This window comes from Pleurodeles waltl, chromosome 9 (assembly GCF_031143425.1).
Source record: "Pleurodeles waltl isolate 20211129_DDA chromosome 9, aPleWal1.hap1.20221129, whole genome shotgun sequence".
NCBI classification, from domain to species: domain Eukaryota; kingdom Metazoa; phylum Chordata; class Amphibia; order Caudata; family Salamandridae; genus Pleurodeles; species Pleurodeles waltl.
The window spans coordinates 60981698-61002220 of NC_090448.1; the positions used below are offsets into that span (position 1 = coordinate 60981698).

Consider the following 20523-nt stretch of genomic DNA (forward strand, 5'->3'; position numbering starts at 1 on the left):
CAGCAACGCAGGAGCTGCATCACACACACAGGAGCTGCATCACACACAGGTGTAGGACTTGCATCTTGAACACAGGAACAGGGGCTGCAACAACAGCACGGGAGCTGCATCAACCTCTCAGGAGCTGCATCTACTGCACAGGAGCTGCATCTACTGCACAGGAGCAAGAGCTGCATCTTCAGCACAGGAGCGGGAGCTGCAGCTCACGCACAGGAGCAGGAGGTAAAGCGCAGGATAGCTGGGTCACTTACCGGAGCAGAAACTTTATCAACAAGGCAGGAGCTGCATCTCCCACAGAGGAGCTGCCTTTCCCACTCAGTAACGAGCTGTGTGTGAACAGAGAGTAGCTACATCCTCCGCACAGAAGTATCAGCTGCAGTTCAAACAGGGGAGCTGCATTTCCCACTCAGTAACAAGAGCTGTGTGTGAACAGAGAGGAGCTGCATCTTCCACACAGAAGCATCAGCTGCAACAGAGGAGCTGCATTTCCCACTCAGTAACAAGAGCTGTGTGTGAACAGAGAGGAGCTACATCCTCCGCACAGAAGTATCAGCTGCATTTTAAACAGAGGAGCTGCATTTCCCACTCAGTAACAAGAGCTGTGGGCGAACAGAGAGGAGCTGCACCGTCCACACAGAAGTATCAGCTGCAGTTCAAACAGGGGAGCTGCACTTCCCACACAGTAACAAGAGCTGTGTGTGAACAGAGAGGAGCTACGTCCTCCGCACAGAAGTATCAGCTGCAGTTTAAACAGAGGAGCTGCATTTCCCACTAAGTATTAGCTGCAGTTCAAACAGGGGAGCTGCATTTCCCACTCAGTAACAAGAGCTGTGTGTGAACAGAGAGGAGCTGCATCCTCCACAAAGAAGTATCAGCTGCAGTTCAAACAGGGGAGCTGCATTATCCACTCTGGGGCGGGGCCCGTGTTCTTACAAACAGGGGCCGGAGCGGCACTTCCACACAGGGGTAAGAGCCCCTCCTCCCTCATAAGACCTGGCGCGCCACTTCTCACGTTTTTTCGGAGCTGCATCTCCCCGCAAGAGCGTGCACTGCACATCTCACGCTGCATTTTTAGCGCCTAAGAACGAAAGCCAAAAGTGCATGTCTTTAAAGCGCTAGAACTTGCCGTTTCTGTTGAAGTTTAACTTTCTGCTCTGAAAGAACCCAGAGTCGCCCCTCCCCCGGGGGCGAGAGCCTCGCCTCTCACAGAAGTCAAGGCTGAACTCTCACAGGAGACTGAGCTGCACCTCACTCATACACCAACCGGAGCATCACCTCACAACTGCACCTCTCACAGGGGCCAGAGCTGCCCCTCTGTCACAGGAGCCACAGGCGTGCATCTCACAAAGGAGGGTGAGCTCTCAGAGGAGCGACAGCTGACGTCCCTCCCAGAGCCCAGGGCCGACAGTCTCACAGGAGCCACAGGCGTCAGTCCCTCACAGAATATAGGGGTACATCCCTCTCAGGAGCGACAGCTGACATCCCTCGCAGACTCCAGGGCCGACAGTCCACAGGAGCCACAGGCGTCAGTCGCTCACAGAATATAGAGGTACATCTCTCTCAGGAGCTACAGCTGACATCCCTCGCAGAGTCCAGGGGTGACAGCTCTCACAGGAGCAACAGGTGTTCGTCTCTCACAGGATCCAGGACAACATCACTCACAGGAGCGACAGTGACGCCCCTCGCAGAATCCAGGGCTGACAGTCTCAGAGGAGCAACAGGTGCTCGTCGCTCACAGGATCCAGGACAACCATCACCCACAGAAGCGACAGTGACGTCTCTGGCAGAGTTCTGGTCTGACAGGCGCCCGTCGCTCACAGGACCCAGGGCTGCCAGCTCTCACAGGAGCGAGAGCTGTTCTTGGGTCACAAGATAGAGACCTACACACTCACAGTCGCTCACGTGATCCTGGGCTGACCGCTCTGACACGAGTGAGCGCCTCTCACAGGACCCAGAGCGGCAGAAGCCAACAGGCGCTGTAATCGAACCTGTAAGTGGAGCCATCACTGTGTACCGCATCTCACATGAATCAGAGCGCCACCGCTCTCACGGGCGAGACTCCTGCGCCTCTCTCCCAGGAGCCAGAACACAGCCTTTGTCTAAGGACCCACACCTGTCTCTCCCAGAGGAGTCAGAGTTGCACTTTTCCTACAGGTGCCGACCCTGAGGCAGACACAGGAGCCGGAGCTGTACCTCTCTCACAGGAACCTGAGCCTTCTCACAGGAGCCAGAGCTGCTCCTCTCTCCCGGAAGCTGGAGCTGCACCCCTCTCTCCGGGGCCGGAAGTGCGACCGACAGGCCAACTCTAGCTGCAGCTGTCACTCAAGAGACAGAGCTGTTCTCACACAAGGACAGAGAGGCCTGAACAGGGGGTTGTAAGCAGCACGTGCCACAGGTAAGGAACCTGCTGGGCTTGGGAGCAGTGGGGGCACAAACAGGGTACATATCTCCTCTCCCCTCCCTGGAGCCACAGAATCACTTTTCTGATGTATTTCATTGTTTGGTGACCGTATATTCATACAATTTATGCACCAATTGTATCTGCATCTTTCAAAATGTAACCAGAATTTTCAGTGCAAGTAAATCTGAAAGGGTGTGATTTTGCCCCTACCCCTTAAGGTGCAGACACCAGAAAAAGTTGGTGATCACCCGAAAATATCCATTTGCAAACCTTTGGAGATTTACTCCTGTTAAAGGCACACGTAAATTTGTTTCTAGGGTGGATATTGAAATTGGGTCATGCCCAAAATTGGTGTGTTCCTATAGCAATGTGCTTCTCCATGCGAGAAACAAAAAAAAAAGTTAATCGGTGCAAATGGACTTGAATCTGACATTTGCAAATCCGTAAATGTGAACTTGTAACATTTTTGTATGTAGAATAGTTTGCACATTTGTTTACTACTGGAAATCTTTAAGTGTGGCAGATTTCATGACTTTTTTGAGATTTGAAAAAAAGTTGGAAATGTGCTCCAAACTAAGAGCCTCATTACAAGTTTGGCGGTCCGTGGGCCACCATGGTAGCGTTGGTGGTCTAACTGCCGCAACTCTGATGGTCAGACCTCCTGATTATGGGTTTGGCGGTCAGACCGCCGGACGACTGTCTGCAGACCGCCAGTACCACCAAAGTCATCGCGGCGGGGACCGCAGTCGTCCTGACCACGATGGCCAATGTTGGATATCATTGCATTGGGACTGCCATGTCCATTACGACCTGAAGAACCTCATCTTTCAATGGCAAATCCACTGCCATGGAAAGCTTGGTGGTCAGGCAGGTAAGGGGCCCAGATCAGGGGCCCCAAACGGTACAGCCCTGTGATAGATGAGGCAGGGGCCCATGTGGCCCCCCAGAAAATTTGGGGTTCAGGGTTGCGCTGTGTCCCGTGCACGATGTGGTGCATGGGCACAGTACAGCCGTCGTGCTGACAGATAGGATACATGGCTGACAGTAACTCCATTATACTGCCCTTTGCCTCCCCCCCGGCCAGACACATCAGCCCCATGGGGAACTCATAATCCGTCAGTCTGGGGACCATTGGCCTGGTGCTATTCCAAAGACCGCCACCATTATGGTCCGGCGGTCCGACTGCCAAACTCGTAATGCAGGCCCTATGTTCTTAGCTTTTTGGAGAAATGTCTGACTTTCTCCAGTGCCCCTTTGTGAATCTGACCTTTAGACTTTAAAGTTAAACCACAACCCGTCTGGAATGTAACATCTCTTTTTGGAGGTCCAGGTTGACTAGAAACGCCGCTATATACTTTGCCCCATAGTCTTGAAAGGGGCAAAAAACCTATGATCAGCTAAATAATGATGATTCCCTTGGGGAGTAAAGGAATGAGGCTGTGCCCTTTCTGGGGCTATTTGAGCTCCCCTAAATACAGTATGGTCCTCCATGTTTTCCAGTGTCACAATACCTTCTACACCCCTGAGAGGGGCAGAGCTCTCAGAAAGCCTTTTCAGAAAAAGCAGGAAAGGTAATACCCAGTGGCTGCCTAGAGTGCCCCAAACGAAAGGTGCCATCTTGCCCATGGAAGCAGCAGATTTGCATTGTTGTCTTGGCACTTGACTATTACAACATAGTTTTGCCTGTGTTGGTAAAGTTTTTGCAGTGGCCTAGCACACAACGGTGTCCCTATCTGAACTCAGAAATTATAGTTTGCAGCCAGATGATAAGCAGTAAATAGGTGAGACTGCTCATTTCAAACAGTGTAGGCACTACGTTGATGTACAAAAAGGGAATGTATATGTGAGCCGCAGGTATGCAAAAATAGATAGGACATTCGTCATTTGACCTGTATGATAATCGAGTTAAAGACTGTACTATTAGGGACATGTCCTTATGTTTTAACAAATATAATGTATTGGCAGAAAAGCACTTCCCGAAGTGTCTATCTAGTTTCCTGTCGGCGCTTGGTACAGCCATTAGATGCTGTCTACCATTACGCTAGAAGTCACCAATACCATTGTCTCCTCGCATCATCCCCTTGCTTGTCTGAATCCACATACCGTTTCTGACTCAATGCATTTTACTGACACATTTTTCTATGCATTCTCTATCTGTTTATTGAAGTTTCATTTTCTAATTGTGGTCCTTAGCTCCCCTGTAGATTCTAAACTACACCTGTAGTAAAAGTTTAGTGAATAAAGCTAGAATTCTTTCTCTGTGTTCATTCCCTTTAGGAACATGATTGTAGCTGTGATATCCCCATCATGCTTCTTCCTGCCATTGCAGATATGAGCAACTTACTGAACCTCTCTTCAAAAGACTTATGATTCAAGCTGTGCTGTCTCTGTTTTGGAAATCCATCAACAGACTGTCTCCAGTCTGCCGTTATCCTTCCACACAAGTTTGCATATCTTTTTCAAAGTTTTGATTTTGTTCTCTGTGACGCCTGTGCAGAGGATTGCAAAGAGTGTCATAGTCTCGCTAATCTCTCCACAATATCTCACTCTAGTTCTTTAGAAAGAAGAGTTTTTGTCCTGTAGGAAGATGCTAGGAACGCAAATGAAAGCATGGGATTTTGAAGAGAGGGCAGGTCGTGAGGGCTATCTGTTGCCTAGGAAGATGAGGGGAGTTGGAGCGACAGGTGGTAAAGGGGTAGGTCCACAGATCTGGGCTTCATGTAAAGTCAATCACAATACCTAAGGGGGCGAATGTGAATGACTTCTATCCCCTGTTCTGTGTCCTGAAGGCCACACCTATCATGGTCATATATGACCTAGAGAACTGGATGTCATACTCAGTTGGTGATATGTGCAATTATGGCCATCACTATGACCCTCAGCATTGCTCTTGCCCTCTCTCCAGCACTCTCATATTGTTTAGTCAATGTGAGGCCATCGGAAAGTCTGACCCCCAAGAACCCATTCATGTTTACTGAGCTTTAAACCCCCAGCTGCCTCATGCACAGCTCCCACACCTTTCTGTGTGCTTACTTGTACAACTCTCCCTGGTGCAGCATAGAATGGAATGTTGCGATATCCACGAGCACTTTTACGCTTTATGTGTTTGTTGCATGAACGTTCAGTTTCTCTCTCTCGCCGACACCCAAACCACTCTATTGAATACATGTGCCTTCAGCACTCTCCTATATTGTCCAACAGTATTCTGATAACTATGTTCTTGAGGAACTGGTGGTGGCACGCGTGGTTTCTGCAATAGCATATATCATTAATAGTGCATACTAAAGGACTCATGAGTCATGGGGTAACTGTGGAGTAGAGAACGTACAGTGCCTGCAGCTGACCTGGATTCTCAGTTGCGCAAAATTTAGCATGGATCCTGTTCTTTCCACCTCCATGAATCACACCTCATTTTACCTGAAGAAATTTGGGTTAGGAAAACATGGTGAATGATGTGGCTTGGTGGAGAATCCCTGATCCAAAGGAAGCCACTTGGTGGTCTAATTTACTCAGACTTATTATAGGGGCTCTCTTCCGGGCTAGCTGACCTTTACTGAGCTTTGTGGGGATCAATAGGTAGCTGGCCTCACAATAGTCTAGTTTGTATAACACAAGAACTGTTGGTAGGTTTAGGGCTTGGCAAATTGACCCATTAGATAATAAAATCCAGGATGGGTTTCAGACTTACCGACCAGGGTGTAAATATTCTGTGAAAATCATATTCTTCTGGATAGCCAAAAACCTGGATTTTAATATCTGGTGGGTAAACGAGCTCACCCACGCCTTGCGATTTAGTGGGAGTATCCATAGGTCTTTCCTCAGGCAGAGTAGCTGAACATGGACATTCATTGAGACCCACTTTTTATGGATCTGAAAGGGAAATTGCTGAGAATCATTCTTAGTCGAGATTAAGGGGTTACTTGAAGAATAGCATGAAATTTCTTTTGAAGTTTTTTAGGTTGATCGAATTATTTACTTCACGATTTCTAAGTTCACCATCTGTCGCCAAATAAGTATTTCTTTTTAAATACTTTATTTATATTTGCATGTGTGTCGTGGAGCAACATATGGAGTGTAGTTTGTGGTTCAATGATTTAGGCATTTTTATACAACTCCTCTTCTGTAATGGAGATTTGATCGAAATGAGTAAAAACGTCCCCAATTACACCATGAACACATATACACATTTCACTGTAGTTGTCCAAACAACATTCGACAGCGGTCTGCGTTGCCTAATGTGATGTACATTCGTCCTAAAACGTTCTGAGCTTAGTATACACACAAACCTATCAACTTATATATCACAAATGTACATGTTGGAGAACTTCTTGAGTTAAGGACTATCCAGAGGTGCCACCATGGTTTTCGTTTTTAGCATAAAATACGTGGTCTCGGTTACCGAACTTTGAAATGTTAGATCTTTATTTCCCTGACTCCTGCAATTCCATCTTGTTTAAAGTAACTCTCCAAAAATGTCAAGAGGTCAAGGTCGTTTTTCCATTTCACTTTTGGTGCTTTGTTTCCTCCTGAATATCTGATTTATTTTCTTTAGTGTGTAGAAGGACTGTAACAATGCATGCTGTGATAAGTTGGGGGGAGTGGGTGTGGTTCTCTCTTTAGTGCCAGCTCCTGAAGCTCAGTTGAGATAAAACATGTGATCAAAGCCAAGAGTGGTGCGTGGTGGTGGTGAACGGATGGGGGAGGGGCTGGGGGATGGGTGGAGGAAGTTGGAGAGAAAAATTATTTAAAAAGTAAATAAAACCACTTACCTGAATCGCCGCAGCCACCAATGTCCATGACAGCTTCAATACCCAGCCCTCCCCGTCAACCACTAACACCACAGACTCACAGCCCTCCAGCCACAGCAACCTCCTGCTCTCCTGGACCCATGACACAACACCATCCAAATCATAAACACCATCCACTACGGCTCACCATCCGACTCCTGCCCTCACCACATCTTCAACAAAGCAAGCTCCGTCATCACACCTCAAATCCGAAAGATCATCAACAGCTCCTTCGAGACCACCACCTTCCCGGAGAGCTGGAAACACGCCGAGATCAATGCCCTCCTCAAGAAATCCAAGGCGGACCCAAAGGACCTTAAGGCCTTCCAGCCCATATCCCTGCTCCCCTTCCTGGCAAAAGTAATCGAGAAAATTGTCAACAAACAACCGACCCGCATCCTCGAGGAGAACAACACTCTGGACTTGTCCCAATCCAGATTGCAGCAACCACAGCACCGAAACCACCCTCATCGCCTCCATCGATGACATCAGAACCCTACTTGACAATGGCAAAACCGTGGCCCTCATCCTCCTGGGCCTCTCGGCCACCTTCGACACAGTCAGCCACCACACCCTACGCACACGCATTAAGGTATCCACGACAGAGCCCTGGAGTGGATAACCTCCTTCCTCACCGGCAGAAAGCAGAGAGTCCGCCTCCCTCCATTCCGCTCTGAAGCCACCAAGGTCATCTGTGGCGTTCCCCAGGGGTTGTCCCTCAGCCCGACGTTTACATGGCTTCGCTCACAAACATCGTCCGATCACACAACCTCAACATCGTCTCATATGCCGATGACACCCAGCTGATCCTCTCCCTCACCAAGGACCCCGCCACTGCCAAAACCAACCTCCACGAAGGAATGAAGGCCATCGCGTAATGGACGAAGGACCGCTGCCTGAAACTGAATTCTGTCAAAACTGAGGTCCTCATCCTCGGCTCCACCCCCTCCGCTTGGGATGACTCCTGGTGGCCTGCCACACTGGCGACTGCACTGACACCCACCGACCATGCACGCAACCTGGGGTTCATCCTGGACTCATCGCTATCAATGTCCCAGCAAGTCAACACTGTCTCTTCCTCCTGCTTCAACACCCTCTGCATGCTTCGGAAGATCTACAAATGGATCCCCACCGGAACCAGAAGGATGGTCACCCAAGCTCTCGTAAGCAGCAGACTGGACTACAGCAATGCCCTCTATGCAGGAACCACAGCCAAGCTCCACAAAAGGCTGCAACGCATACAGAACGCCTCCACACGCCTCATCCTAAGCATCCCCTGCCACAGCCACATCACAGCCCACCTGAGAGACCTGCACTTGCTTCCCGTCAACAAGAGAATCACTTTCAAGCTCCTCACCCACGCTCACAAAGCACTGCACAACACCGGACCAGAATACCTCAACAGACGACTCTCCTTCTGCACCCCGACCCACCAGCTTCGCTCCACTGACCTTGCCCTCACCACCGTTCCACGCATCCGCAGAACGACCGCCGGTGGCAGATCGTTCTCCCACCTCGCCAACAAGACGTGGAACACGCTTCCTATCCACCTGCGACAGACACAGGACCTGCTTACCTTCAGGAGACACCTCAAGACCTGGCTGCTCGAGCAGTAGCAGCACCCTCCCCCAGCGCCTTGAGACCCTCATGGGTGAGTAGTGCGCTTTACAAATGCTATGATTGATTGATTGATTGTCCTGCTCCTCTTGCCTTCACAGAAAGCTGCAGGTACAGGCTCCCAGAGCCTAGTGCACATGTGTGTTCGGCCGTCCCGAGACGGCCAGTCAAACATGCATGCGCACTGAAGGGGAGTGTGCACTCCCCCTCTGTGCTTGTCACAGCCCATGGCCCCACCCTATTTACAATAAAACGATAATAAACACAGTTTATTATTGTTTTATTGTAAAAGTTTGGCAGCTGCTGCTGTCGGGGGTGGACACTCCTCTGCCTTAGCGGAGGAGCAGTGCCTGATCAAAGCCTTTCTTACTGATAAAGCACGTCGTTCAGATAACTTCCCAGCCAAGTTCTCCAGGTGCAATGAGGAAATGAAAAAATCTCCATCTTCTTCGATTTCGAGCCATCACCAGTCAGCACAGTAATTTGAAATTTGTACTGGTTGGTCACGAGGCCGCCGTGCCTCACACATCACCTGCCCAATTATTCATGACTATAAAATGAGTTTGTAGCCACATATAACTTCAGAGCCCGCACGGCACCCACATCTTGGCATACCTGTCCCACCTAGGGCAACACACTGAATTATACCAAAACATTTTTTGTTTGTTTTGCAGTTTTTTTTATTTCACAAACTCAACCTGAAGGTATTGGAGCACTTTACATGAGCACCAGTTACATTACGCAAGGACACTGTAGAATTGTAGACTTACACCATTTGTGGTACAGCATCAATCTTCTTTATTAAGAAACCATTACAGAGACCCCATCCGTCTCAAGCATACAGTGAAACTGACATAGAATCTCCGCCTATGTGTTCTACATTAGCAAGCAACATACATTCTAGAATAATGCTACGTCACCACCTATGAACAGAACACCACATCACCTCCCTCACCCAATATAACAACCATACTTTAAACAAGCAAGGAACTATATATATGAAGCTCTGTTTATACTCTCTCTCTCTCTCTCTCTATATATATATATATATATATATATATATCTATGTGTGGGTGTGTGTAAGAAGCTCTGTATATACTATATGTACGTAGGAAGCTGGCTCTGTATATACTATATCAAAATGAGATATAGTGTGCCCAGAGTTCAGGGGTTCCCCAGAAACTTAAAAGAGTCTAAAGTGGATAATACTAATGCTCTCTTTTGTGGTAGTGTGGTTGAGCAGTTAGGCTTATCAGAGGGTAGTGCAAAGCGCATTTGTTGTACACAAACAGTCAAGAAATGAGGCACAGACTCCAGGCCAATGTATTTATATTGGAAAAATATATTTTGTTACTTTATTTCTAGAACCAAAAGGATCTTGTTGCAGGTACATTTGCAAGTAAGTATCAAGCATATGTATCAAACACACTTTTTTAGGTTTTGCCAATAAAACGGTTTACAGGCAAGTAACACTTTTCACTTTTAAAAGTTGTCACACTTTCTATTTTTAGAATGGTCCGGCGGGGGGGGGAAGTGGTGTGTGAGGAGGGGAGTTTTGAGGTAAGTTCTCGACTTACAGTTCCAGTCTCGCCATGTGTTAGGATGTCCACTGGTCGGGGTTCAGGATGACCCAAACTTACACCACCAGCAACACGGGGCACAGAGGGCAAAGTTGAAGTTAGATTTAGAATGGGATCCTATGGAGACTGGGGGCACTCTGAAACAGATCTGCTGGCAGGTAAGTACACGTGACTTCAGAGGGCAGACCTGGGGGTTTAGGTGAGCCCCGGGGGTCAGATGGTTAGCACCAAACACACACCCTCAGCGGCACAGGGGTGGCTGGGTACAGGGTGCAAACACAGCATCAGGCTCCCAATGCTTTTCGAAAGGAGGACACCGGGGTTCACAAAGATGCTGCAGGCTGGGTGCAGGGGGTCGGTTTCAGAAAAAGGGAGGGCAGCCTGTTGACCGCTGCTGGACCGTTGGTTGGATTACCCAAGGCCTGGGGGCCGCAGGGGTACCTTTAGGTATCGTGAATCTTCATTCAGTTCTCTCGCTGTCAGAGGGGCCCTTTGGATTTAGGCTGCAGGTGTTGTTGTGTTGGCCAGGAGGGGTCAACCCAGGGTGGAAACATCAGAATCACCTGGGGACCTGCTCTGGACCGGTAGACCACCTGGACTCGGGCAGAGGGCGTCGGGTGCAGAGTGGGCAGGACTCACAGATCCGGGGTGGTTCTGGAGTCCTTCTTGGAGTTTCTTGTGGACCGGGCTGCTGTCCTTGGGAGTTCTTGGTCCTCTGGTGGGCAGGGCGTCCTCTGGGGTTTTGTATAGGTCGATGGTCCTGCAGGGTGCATCGCCTTTTTGTAGTTGGCCGTCTGAAGCTGCAGACAGGCCTGGAAGGGCTGGGACCAAGTCAGTTGTTGCCTGGAGCCTTAACTGCTGGGCAGTTGGCTTAGTAGTTCTTCTTCTTGCTTCTTCCTTCTTGTCTTGCGGTTACCAGAAACTTGTGAGCTAGGTTTAGGGGTGCCCCTAAATACTAGATTTAGGGGTATTACAGGGGTCAGGGGGCAGTAGCCAATGGCCATTGACCCTGGTAGTGGCTACACCCCCCCTGTGCCCACTTCCTTTGGAGAGGAGGGCACATCCCTAACCCTATTGGTCCCTGTCTTCCAAACTAAGATGGAGGATTCTGCAGGGAGGGGCCACTTCAGCTCTGGGCACCTTTGGGATGGCCCTGTCTGAAGTAGTCACGCCTCCCTGTTTTTTCTAATTTTCCCACCGGACTTGCAGCCAAAAGTGGGGCTTCACCCAGGGGGGCAGACACCTCCACTAGCTGGAGTGCCCTGAGGCACTGTAACAGGAGGCCTGAGCCCTTGTGACTCAACACCAAGGGCCAGATGTAGCAAGGCTTTTACGCATCGCAAATAGCGAAAATCGATGTTTGCGAGGCGCAAAACCCACATCGCGATGCCCATTCCCATTTTGCGAGTTGGTAACCTGGTTACCGACTCGCAAAATGGGTCTGCGAGTCGCAAATAGGAAGGGGTGTTCCCCTTCCTATTTGCGAGTCGCAGCGCGATGCTGCATTGCTTTGTGAGTGCGAATGCGGACACAAAGCAATCGCAGTTACCACCAGTGTCACACTGGTGGTAACCCATTCTCAAAAGGGAAGGGGTCTCCATGGGAACCCTTCCCCTTTGTGAATAGCCCTGAAAACATTTTTTCAGAGCAGGCGGTGGTCCTATGGACCTCTGCCTGCTCTTAACAAATGAGAACAAAACGTTTCATTTTTTCGTTTGTAATGCATCTCGTTTTCCTTTAAGGAAAACGGGCAGCATTACAAAAAAAAAAAAACTGCTTTATTTAAAAGCAGTCACAGACATGGTGGTCTGCTGTCTCCAGCAGGCCACCATCCCTGTGAGTGCTGCGACTCGCAAGAGGGTTGCAAATTGCGACCCACCTCATTAATATTAATGAGGTGGGCCTTTGCGACCCCCTTGCGACTTGCAGATGGTGTCAGGGACACCATCCTGCATCCTGCATTGCAACTCGCAAATTGCGAGTTGCTCAGACTCTCAATTTGCGAGTCGCAATGCAGGAATTTCCTACATCTGGCCCCAAGTATTATATTTCCTGCAGCGGGAGGTGTGAAGCGCCTCCACCCAGAGCATGCTTTGTTTGCTGAATTCAGAGGACACAAAGGCCCTCACCCCATGGGTACAGAAACTTATCTTTTAGTAGCAGGCTGGCACAGACTGGTCAGCCTCATACTAAAGCATTGGTTAAAATACAGGGGGCATCTCTAGGATACTCTCTGGGTGCTTTGTACAATAAATCAAGCACTGGCCTCAGTGTAGGTTTATTGTGCTGAGAAGTTTGATGCCAACCTTTCCAGTCTTCGGGTCTTCAGCGAAGCCATCATGGAGCAGTGGAGTTCATAATGACGAACTCCCAGCCCATGTACTTATTATGGCCACACTGCACTTACAATGTCTAAGAATGGACTTAGAAACTGTAGGGGCATATTGCTCATGCAGCTATGCCCTCACCTGTGGAATAGTGCACCCTGCCTTAGGGCTGTATGGCCTGCTGAAGGGTAACTTACCTATGCCACAGGCAGTGGTTGGTGGGCATGGCAGCCTGGGAGGGGTGCCATGTTGTCTTTACCTTTTTCTCTCCACAAGCACACACAATCTGCAATGGCAGTGTGCATGTGCTTAAGGAGGGGTCCCATATGGTGGCACATTACATTCTGCAGCCCTTAGGGACCCTCACTGGCCAAAGAGCCCTTGGTACCACTGGTACCTTTTACATGGGACTTATATGTGTGCCAGGGGTGTGCCAATTGTGTGAGCAATGGTACAGTTTTAGGGAAAGAACATTGGTGCTGGGGTCTGGTTAGCAGGATCCCAGTCAAGTCAGCATCAATATCAGGCAAAAAGTGGGGGGTTAACCATGCCAAAAGGGGCACTGTCCTACAATATATATATGTATATACTAAAACATCAATGACATCAACATAAATGTTTTCACTATGTTATTATCTAACACGTTCTTGTAACCACTGAGATATCCTCCTGTTACGTTGTGGTCGTTCAAGTTCTCTTTCTTCACTTTCTGTTTCAGTAAAGCTTTAAGAGTCCTTATCTCTAGAGTAATATTTAGCTACCCTGTTCAGGTTCCAAATCTTATAGTCGGTACCGTTCACTCAAGACCACGGTGAAACTGACATAGAACCTCTACCTATGTGTTCTACATTATCAGCCAACATACAGCCTAGAATAATACTACATCACTACCTAGTTACCGAACACCACAGACACATTCATTTTTGGTAGGCACCAGAGATTAAGTGACTTGCCCAGCATCATAGGATGTTGAGCCGACGCTCAGACTCAAACGTGATTCCCCAGCTCCAAAGTGGACCGCTCTGGTCATTATGGCACATCCTTTCCCAGGATGGATGGATAGATGGATACAATTCTTCCATTTATCTCAATCACTGGTAATTACTTGATCCACCTCCCAGTCCAATGTTATTTTGCACACCATACCACTTCAGTTTGGACACAGCCACATGCAAATCAGTCTTGACCCTGCATCACATTGTCCGCCCATCATTCTGTACTCCTTATGTTCTGTGTTGCACAAGCATAGTCGTGACCATTGATCTGTACATATGGCTGGTAGGATAGGGTTTCCTGGCACCAAAGGTGTATGTATGTCTCTCAGTGTGCCCAGATTAATCTATATATTTAGTTGTCTATGTATAGGGCTGCCACTATTTCAACTGGTAAATGTAAGTCAGTACCTAAAGATGTGTTCGTCTGCTTGAATGTGTTTGTGTGTTTTGCCTCTGTGTGCACAAGCATACAAAAGCCACACGTAAAAGGATTGTCCATGGTTGTTAAAAAATAAGTGCTCTGTTGGCCTGGACCAGCACAATGGCAATCTTTTCAATTAGTTTATAGCCCACTGGTGGGGAAAAGGTTATCATAAAACTGAGGAGACCATGTCATTGGCGTAGCAATAACCAATTGTAAAAAGGGTCTAGGGCAACGGTTCCAAACCTGTGTTCCGGGGATCCCTGGGGGTCTGCGAAGCTTCCTCAGGGGGTCCTTGAATGCTTAAAAAATTACATAATAATAACAGATTAATAAAGTGTACTTAAATAAAGTGGCTAAGTGTACAATTGAACATTTTAGAAAAATGCACTGTAAATGTCAAGGAATTTGAAATTGGAGGCTTAAAATTAAATTAGTATCCTTAGATTGATTCGCAGGAGCAGGGCACATGCATCAAACAGAATGTAGTATGGACAACGTGTGGCCTCGACTGAATGTAGAAAAGCTTGAACCTTCCTATTAATGTTTTTACTAATATTTGTTTGCAAATTAAATAGAATGTATTATCATTTATTTATGTGTTAGAGGGAATGCTTGTTTCTGTATTTCTTATGTACTGTTTCGCGGTTCAGATCATCAATAATGTTAAGGCTGAAGTCACCTGCGTCCAGAAATGACTCAGTTAGGGTCCCTAGATTTCAGTAATGATTCAGTGGGGGTCCCCAGGTTCCAGTAATGATAAAGTGGGGGTCCACAGAAGTCAAAAGATTAAGAACCACTGGTCTAGGGCTTTGATACATGGTTGGACCTCATCCTCAGCTTTTAACTCTTGAATGGCATGATGGTTATGCCCATATGCAAACCTGAACTTGTGTATCTAACATTCTATTCCATTATTGTTCCATGTCATTCCCCTTACAGAAGGGTAAGGCAGTTTTTATGAGTTAGACGGGTATGCCTAGAATTAGATCAATGGTCTGCAGGGACTTAGGATGCACATGGTAATGAGGCCGAACAAAACATCGAGGGTTGATTGTTTTTCTAAGTATATAGAATTGTAATTGTAATTGCATTTATATAGCGCTTACTATCCCAGTTGAGGTGTTGAAGCACTGTATGGCGAGTAGCACGCTACACTGGAACCCCCAGTAGAATTATGACCTAGAAGTTTGGGACTGAACTGCTAGAGTTGGGGGCAGATGAGCAAAAGATACAAAGGTATGGAATGCTTGTTGGAGAAGGTTTCAGTGCGGAAGACTGACTCAAGCATTTCCATCCATAAATTGCAATGTAGCAATTCTAGGAGCACAGGAGAAGCAATAATTTGAAAGCCTAGCATAACTAAGCTTTTATACTGTGTTTCAATTCCTTTATCTATGCTTTTTTATGTTGACCCACTAGCAACATTAGCACAGTTTGACTACACTGATAATCAGTGCTTTAAATGGGCCGGTACTCTCCGGTACTGAGTACCGGCACTTTTTTATTTTGAGAGGGAGAGTACCGGCATATATGAAGAAAAACGTAATACTTTTAATTGGAGAGTACCGGCACTTCTCAGAAACAAGCAGGTACTCTATTACAGAGTACCTGCACTTCTATTTTTCCATTTAAAGCACTGCTGATAATTAAATCATTCATTTTTTGCCATATTCCAGGCAGCCTGTTGCAGATAAACGGTGCAGCCGAATCAACACTCCTGGGCCATAGACTGGACAAAACTAGCTGTGTATTCGGTGTAGCAAAGTCAGTATTCCTGCTTAAATCTGACATATGCTGACGTTTTGTACCAAAATACCCTAATGCTGCCTGCCAGGAATTCACAAAAAGATTCTCGACAGCCATAAATACTTTTATCAAAGTGGATTTCTCTGCAGAAGAAGCGTCAGTAGTAACTCTCACTAAAGGGGAAGTGAGCTTTCCAAAATGGTAGCTTCCCTTGGAAGTTTGGGAACGCCCACAAAACAGTTTTGTTTGTGGGCGGTCCCAAGCTCCAGTCCGACCACTTTCCTCTCTTGAACTGGTCAGGTGTTTACTCCACGGGCTGGAGTAAATTCCGTTTACGGGAAGTGGGGACGGTCACTCCCGGATTTGAGAGTTTTTAGGTGTAGAGTATTGCTGGGGCTGGGGGCGTGCACGTGCACTGGGAGCTCCATCCCCCCGGTGTGGAATTCATGCTGTTGTATTGTGTTTTCACTGCAGAATGTAGACAGAGCTTCATACCACATTAAGGGGTGGGTTATTGGGTAGGCGACACGCTTCCCTGTGGGTTAATGTGTTGTGTAGAACTCTACATAGCAATAACGGGGGCTCTCTTGTGTAAAGTGTGAACGGAGAGCCATGCGGGCTCTCCGTATTTTAGTAACGTGCTCGACGTGTCCGGGAGGGGCACGGAGCAGCCGTCTATAAATAAAGAAAGGAACTGCGGTGACGCAGTTCCGAGTGTGATCGCAAACCTGCAGGTCCACGCGTGGTTATTGAGCTGTGCGCCACGTGTCTACAATGGCGACGAGCGGGATGCGCGACATCACGCTGTAATTAAAATAACATAAACTGATCGTTGGAAAACAAATCCACGTGGTGCGGTGCCGGCCGCGCTGAGGAGATAACACTCACTGTGGGAGCTGATCGCTGCGTGGCTCAGACGAGGGTGGTGCCGTGTGGTTCCCCGGCACTGCGTCGAAGGAAGGTGGTGCTGTGTGGTTTCCCGGTCAGGGAAACCCAAGAAGGTGAGCCCGGCCCCGCCCCAGAAGAAGACTGTCACGTGGAGCGGAGATCGCTCCGTCGAAAGTTTGCCTTCGGGTGTGCTGTCACGTGGTGCGGAGATCGCTCCGTTGAAAGCTGTGCCTTCGGGCGTGTACGCGCTGCTAATAAGCAGCTGAAACTGACGACCTAAGCTGTTCTCAGCCGAGCGCTTCGTTTATGAGCGTCTCGGGACTGAGACAGAAGAATTTGACGCTGGCTTCCCCAGGCGAGGGGTCGATTAAACAATAGAAGAGGAAGGCGTGCCTCAGGTCACACTGACAATGCCAGAGAGAAGGAGGGGGTGAACCTGGCAGGTGGACCCCCAGAAAAAAAAAACAACAAGAAGAATTATAAAAAAAAAATAAAAAAAAAAAAAACAAGGACAGTATTAACCATTGCAAGCTGAGGGAGTGTGAAAATGAGTGCCCCACCACAAGACAATGCGAACAATGCCAATCCTCCTCAACCACCAGGGAATCCTCAACTCCCAGCACAACTAAATAATAGTATGCACTCCTCGTTTACCTCTATACCACCGTTTAGCCAACTGATTGACCCGGCCACAGCTGCGCCAAGGTGGCGTCTGTGGATAAATCGCATAGAAAACTATTTTTGCGCTACCCGAGAGACGGATGGAGCAGTGCGTAGATCTGTGATGCTGCTGATGGGGGGAGATGAACTGCAGGAGTTGTTTGATTCTCTGCCTGATACAGGGGACAAGTCTGATTTTAACGCAGCGGTGACTGCTTTGAACAGGCATTTTGATCCTCAACTTAACTCGGATTATGAACGTTTCAAACTGAGACAGGTGCAACAGACTGAAGTCGAGTCAATGGATATGTTTTACGCCAGATTGAGAAAGCTAGTAAGTTCGTGCACGGGTCTCAACCAACAAGAAGAAATCCGAGCACAGATTATTCAGGGATGTCGGTCTAATGCTTTGAGAAAGCTTATCCTTCGGCAACAGGGCATGTCCCTTGATGACATTCTGATTCTGGCGAGGTCACATGAGCTATCGGCAGTACGAGCAGATGCTATGGCGGCAGTGAGAGGTCAGTCATTGGCTGCTGCTTCATCGACTCGTGTAGTTCAAGTCAAAGAAGAACAAGTGGATGCCGTCCAGACACGTCAGGCAACACCTCGCAAGACGAACCCGAATAAACCCAGTGAGAGAGCCTGCGGAAGCTGTGGTTACGAACATCGACCGAGTGTGGGGTGTCCTGCAAAAGGGCAGTCGTGTAACCGCTGTGGAAAACCCAATCATTTTGCTAAGATGTGCAGGTCCAGGAGGAATAAGCCCGGAGAGCAGAGAGGAAGGGACACGAATGTCAGGGCTGTATCCAAAAATACTGAGGAAGTAAGGGACCAGGCGACAGCAAGTGGTCCAGTCTTTGAGGAGGATGAAGAAGAGGACATTTTTGTAATATCATTTACGGGAGGAAAACCAGGAAAAAAGAGACCCCCACCCATGAGTGATGTTCACGTCAATGGCACGTTAGTTTCTGTACTTATTGACACAGGAGCGTCTGTCAACGTCATGGACTAAACTCTTTTTAAGAAGCTAGTACCTGCCCCGCCACTCACCTTGACAGCTACCAAAATATATAATTATGGGGGAAGAGATCCTCTCCCCCTTAAAGGAACCGTAGAAGTGGCCGTAAGCAGTGGAGACAGATCAACAGAGGCAAAGTTTTATGTTGTGGCTGGGGACCGTGGCACTTTGCTAGGATGTCACACGGCTGAAGAGTTAGAGTTAGTGTTCTTTGCGCGTCAAATATATGACACTCAAGTGGAACGCCTTCTCCATGAGTTCCCGCAGCTGTTCGAGGGGCTAGGATGTTTGAAAGGAAAGTGTATCAAGTTGCACATAGACCACAATGTAGTTCCTGTGGCCTTACGACATCGTCGAGTGCCTTTTCATCTACGGCCAATTGTTGAGAAGGAGTTGCTGTCGTTGGAAGAACAAGGAGTCATTGAGAAAGTGGATGGGCCTACGCCATGGGTGTCACCGTTGGTGATCGCACCGAAACCCAAACAGCCGGGAGCGATTCGTTTGTGTGTGGACATGCGCCTGCCGAATAAGGCTATCAGGAGAGAGAGACATATAACCCCTACTATGGATGACATCATTGCAGACCTGAACGGGGCCCAATGGTTCTCAAAGTTGGATCTTAATGCGGGTTATCATCAGCTGGAGCTAGACCCGGAAAGTAGGAATATTACTACATTCTCGACACATATAGGGCTAAGAAGGTACAAGAGACTCAGTTTTGGAGTGTCATCAGCCGCTGAGGTATTTCAGAATGCAATTCGAGAAACGCTGTCCGGATTACCGGGGGTAATCAACTTAAGTGATGACATTTTGATATACTCTAAAACTAGAAAAGAGCATCATCGCTATCTAAGGGCGACATTGAAAAGATTGACTGAAGCGGGGCTAACACTTCATAAGAAGAAGTGTGCCTTCTATCAAAACTCGGTAGAGTTTTTCGGATACGTGTTTTCAAAAGATGGTCTGCCAGTAGACCCCCGGAAGGCTGAAGCGATCCGTCAAGCCCCTGTTCCGCAGAATCCAACGGAAGTTCGTAGTTTTCTGGGTATGGCTACATATTGTGGAAGATTTATACCCCAGCTTGCCACCATGTCTGAACCGCTTCGACAACTCACGAAAGGACGGCACCGTTGGGACTGGACTCCAGATGCGCAACAGGCATTTATGGATATTAAAAATGCTTTGCTGGATAAAGTAACGATGGCTTATTTTAATCCAGGGAGGAAAACTGAAGTGGTGGTGGATGCGAGCCCCGTCGGGCTTGGAGCGGTGCTCTTACAGGAACAGAGGCATCAAGAGTGGATCCCTGTTGCATACGCTAGTCGAGCGTTGTCAGAGGTTGAAACCCGGTATGCGCAGATCGAGCGTGAGGCCCTAGCCATCCGATGGGCTTGCCGCCATTTCCACCTGTATTTGTATGGACATGAATTTCAAGTAGTAACTGATCACAAGCCTTTGGTCCCTTTGTTCATGGGTAGTCCGCGTCTTGCACCTCCGAGAATTGAACGATGGACTGTTCTACTTCAACCTTATAGATTCACGGTGGTATATCGGCCTGGCGCGAATAATCCTGCGGATTATCTGTCTCGACACCCGTCTCCAAAGGGGTTTGATGTTCATCAGGAACAGGATGAAGAGAATACTGAAGTTTTTGTTCGCATGGTTGTGCAGTCGGCATGTCCTAATGCTCTCCTTGTAAATGACATTGTGAACGCTACCAGGGAAGATACGTTGTTGAATAATGTCAAAGAGGCGTTAAGTCACAAAAGGTGGAAGTATTTTCTAGAGAAGACCCACATGTCCTGCCCTGATCAAAAAGTGGCTATGCAGAGTATCTGGAAGGTGCGTGATGAGCTATCTATGGATGGTGATGGGTTGGTTCTGAGAGGAAGGCGAATCGTGCTTCCACAATGTCTCTGGTCAAGAGTGATCGAGTTGGCTCATCAAGGGCACCAAGGGACTGCTAAAACTAAAGCAGGATTACGAGCTAAAGTCTGGTTCCCGGGTATGGATACTCAGGTTGATGAAATGGTAGGAAGATGTCATTCTTGCATCATCACGTCAATAGAGCCCCCGA

The 20523-nt window shown here is 48.0% G+C and overlaps 1 protein-coding gene across 3 annotated transcripts in view; it reads left to right on the top strand.

Annotated features, from left to right (window-relative positions):
- Positions 1-779: 779 nt before the first annotated feature.
- The window catches only part of SLC6A6 (solute carrier family 6 member 6), a 263899-nt gene continuing 244155 nt past the window's right edge, over positions 780-20523 (top strand). For all 3 annotated transcript variants that reach the window (XR_011198608.1, XM_069206292.1, XM_069206293.1), the window contains exon 1: positions 780-2395. The gene's annotated coding sequence lies outside the window, so the exon portion shown is untranslated. The remainder of the gene's footprint in view (positions 2396-20523) is intronic.